This window comes from Suricata suricatta, chromosome 4 (genome assembly GCF_006229205.1).
Source record: "Suricata suricatta isolate VVHF042 chromosome 4, meerkat_22Aug2017_6uvM2_HiC, whole genome shotgun sequence".
NCBI classification, from domain to species: domain Eukaryota; kingdom Metazoa; phylum Chordata; class Mammalia; order Carnivora; family Herpestidae; genus Suricata; species Suricata suricatta.
This window is the reverse complement of record NC_043703.1, coordinates 55,989,134-55,993,169: the sequence shown is the minus strand read 5'-3', so window position 1 is coordinate 55,993,169 and position 4,036 is coordinate 55,989,134. Positions and strand designations below refer to the sequence as shown.

At 35.3% G+C, this 4,036-nt stretch overlaps 1 pseudogene; it reads right to left on the bottom strand.

Moving 5' to 3' along the window:
• The window catches only part of LOC115290582, a 9,224-nt pseudogene that overhangs the window by 4,745 nt on the left and 443 nt on the right, over positions 1 to 4,036 (bottom strand).

The following is a 4,036-nucleotide window of genomic DNA, read 5'->3' as shown; positions in this document are numbered from 1 at the left end:
AGTTTGTTTTCAAATTGAAGAGTCTCTCATGATTTGCATCCCTCCCTCTCCCTATTTTTAACCCCACCCCTCCCCCCTGGTCCTCTGTTAAGTTTGTCCTGTTAGACCTATGAGTGAAAACATATGGTATCTGTCCTTCTCAACTTGACTTATTTCGCTTAGCATGACACCGTTGAGGTCCATCCACTTTGCGACAAATGGCCATATTTCATTCTTTCTCATTGCCATGTAATACTCCATTGTATATATGAACCACATCTTCTTGATCCATTCATCAGGTGATGGACATTTAGGCTCTTTCCATGATTGGCTATTGTTGACAGTGCTGTTATGAACATTGGGGTACATGTGCCCCTATGCATCAGCATTTCTGTATCCCTTGGGTAAATCCCTAGCAATGCTATTGCTAGATCATAGGAGAGTTCTACTGACATTTTTTTTTGAGGAGCCTCCACACTGTTTTCCAGAGTAGCTGCACCAGTTTACATTCCCACAAACAGTGTAGGAGGGTGCTCGTTTCTCCACATCCTCACCAGCATCTCTAGTCTCTTTTTTTAGGATGTTTCTGAACTTAAATGACAATCAAATTAACATAGAATGCTATTTACATAGGATGTTATATATGAACTTCAAGGTAACCACAAGCCTAAAACCTATGATAGATGCACACAAAATAAAGAGAAAGAAAGCCAAACACTATAGAAACTCATTAGTCACAAAGAAAGAGAACAAGAGAAGAAAAAAGGAACAGAGAACTATTAAACAGAAAACAAATAAAATGGAAGTACTTCCAATAAGCATTTGGAATCTACCCATTCAACAGTGGAGCACCTACATACACAATATATGCCAAAAAAGCAATTAACAAAATTCAACATTTATTCATGATAAAAACTCTCAACAAGGTAGATGTAAAGAAAACATACCTCAATATAATAAAGGCCATGTATGAAAAAACCCATGGCTGACATCTTACTCAATGGTAAAAAAAATGAGAGCCTTTCCTCTTATACCAGAAATTATATAAAGATCTCCACTCTCACCACCTTTATTTAAGACAGTACTAGAAGGCCTAGCCAGAGTATCAGACAAGATAAAGAAATAAAAGCAATCTGTATTAGTAAAGAAGTTAATATGCCACTAATTGCACATGACATGATGCTGTACGTATAAAATGCTGAAGACTATTTTAGAATTTAGAAAATCCTAAAGCTTCTACTAGAAGTAATACATGAATTCAGTAAAGTTGCAGGATACAAAATTAATATGTGAAAATCAATGGTATTTCTATATACTATTAATGAAGAAGCAGAAAGATAAATTAAGAAAACAATTATATTTATAATTACACTAAAAAGAGTAAAATACCTAGTAACAACTTAACCAAGGAGACAAAAGATCTATGATCCAAAAACAATAAAATACATACAGTATTTTTCACAGAATTAGAACAAATAATCCTAAAACTTGTATGGAACCACAAAAGCCAAAGAGCCAATGCAATCCTGAGAAAGGACAGAGCTGGAGGCATCATAAATTCAGATTTCAAAATATATACAAAGCTGTAGCAATCAAAACAGTATGGTACTGGCACAAAAAAATACACATGCATCAATAGAAAAGAACAGAAAGGCCAGATAAACCAATGTTTATATGGTAAATCTATGACAAACAAGGCAAGAAAATACAAAGGGAAAAGACAGTCTCTTCAGCAAATGGTGCTAGGGAAATTTCATAGCAACATTGTAAGAGAATGAAAACGGACAATGTCAAAACAGAGGGGCTGGGGTGGCTCAGTCAGTTGAGTGTCCAATTTCAGCACTGGTCATGATCTTGCTCATGGGTTTGAGCCCCACATCAGGCTCTGTGCTATAGCTAAGAGCCTGGAACCTGCTTTGGATTCTGTATCTTCTGCTCTCTCTGTCCCTCCACTGTCACTCCACAGAACACTGCTAATGTTTTGTGTCTCTCTCAAAATAAATAAGTGTAAACTTAAAAAAAAATAAATAATGTCAGAACAGATCAAACGCCTCACTGTGAGATTGGAAAACATAAAAATCCTGGAAGAGAATGCACACATTATTTTTTCTGATATTGGCTAAAGCAACATTCTTTTAGATGTGTCTCCTAATATCATGGAAAAAAAAGCAAAAATAAACTATTGGAACTACTATCAAAAAGAAAGCTTTTGCACAGCAAAAAACTTTCAACAACAACAACAAAAAACCATCAATAAAATAAAAAGGCAGTGTTCACCAATGAGAATATTTGCAAATATTAATAACCAAAATATATAAAGTACTCACACAATTAAATACCAAAAAAAAGGAAAATCCAATTTTAAAAATAGCAGAGGATCATTTTTCAAAAGAAGACATACATTTTCCCAAAAAAGGCATACAGATGGCAAACAGACATAAGATGCTTTACATCACTAATAATCAGAAAGCTCAAATAAAACCACAATATCACCTTACACCTGTTGGAATGGCTAGACCAAAACAACAACAAAAATAATAATAATAATAATAATAATAATAATAATAATAACAACAACAACAACAAAAAATTAGGAGTGTTGATAAGGATGTGAAGAATAGGGAACTATTCACTGTTGGTGGAAATGTAAAGTGGTACAGTCCCCTGTGAAAAACAGTATGGAGATTTCCCAATAAGATAAAAATACAAATTCCATATGATCCAATAGTTCCACTACCATTTACCTAAAGAAAACAAAAACAGTAATCTGAAGATACATGCACCCCTACTTTTATGGAAGTATTATTTACAATAGCTAAGATATGATAGTAACCTGGCTGTCTACTGACAGACAACGGGGCAAGAAAGATGTGATACAATCTCGGTGGTGCCAAGATGGTGGAATACCATATTCTTCTTTTTCTCTATCTGAATTAAGGCTTCTAGTCTCTCTGCCTGGTCAGTGTTCAACTTCTCTTTCTCCCCACCTGTCATTTCTCTCTTTGTATATGCTCTTCCATCAGCATAGCCTCCATGCTGCTCTTTACTTATAGCTGGGATTTCTGCTTTTATGCTTTTAGACTGTCTTTTGTCTTTTGTTGTTTTTGTTTTGGGTTTCTTTTTTCCTTCCAGTTTGCTTGCTTGTTTGATTTTTTCTGCATTTGTGTGTTTTTGTTCCCTGTTTGCCTGTCTCGTTTCCTTTCCAAGGCTACCTCAAGAAACAAGCCAAAGTACGCATAATGGAGGGTCCCAAATATCACTATGAGTAGGGGAAATAAAATAACTAAAGTCTCAACAAGAGAGACTAAGGGACACCATTAAAAGAACACTTCTTGAATGGACAGCCCTGGACAGTCTATGAGCCTCATTTAATACAGCATTACTTACCAGTGCAGAGCACATAACAAGCTTTGAAAACTGAGAAGAGGCAGAAAGCTAGCCAAAATGATGAAACAGAAGAACTCTCCTCTAAAGAAATTCCAGGAGGAAGTGACAGCTAAGATTTGGTCAAAACAGATATAAGCAACGTAAATGAGCAAGAATTCAGAACAACTGTCATAAAATTAATCACTGGGCTTGAAAAAAGCATGGAAGACATCAGATATGCCATTGCTACAAGATTACAACTTTAAAAATATTTGTAATGAATAAAAAATGTTATAAATGAGGTGCATAATAAAATGGAGGGGGCCACTGCATAAATTGAAGAAGCAGAGAGGAGAATGGGTGAATTAGAAGACACAGCGATAGAAAAAGAGAGAAATTGATCCAGGAGAATTAAAAGAGAATGCGAGAACTGAGTGATACAATCAAAAGTAATAATATCCACATCATAGAAATTCTAGAGAAGAAGAAAGAAAAAGGGGCTGAAGGCGTACTTGAACAAATTATAGCCAAAAACGTCCCCAATCTGGGGAAAGAAACAGACATTGAATTCAAAGAGGCACAGAGAACTTCCCTCAGATGTAACTTTAATCGATCTTCTGCATGACATATCATAGTGAGAATGGCACAATATAAGAATAAAAGAATTTTGAAAGAGCTCGGGATAAAAGGG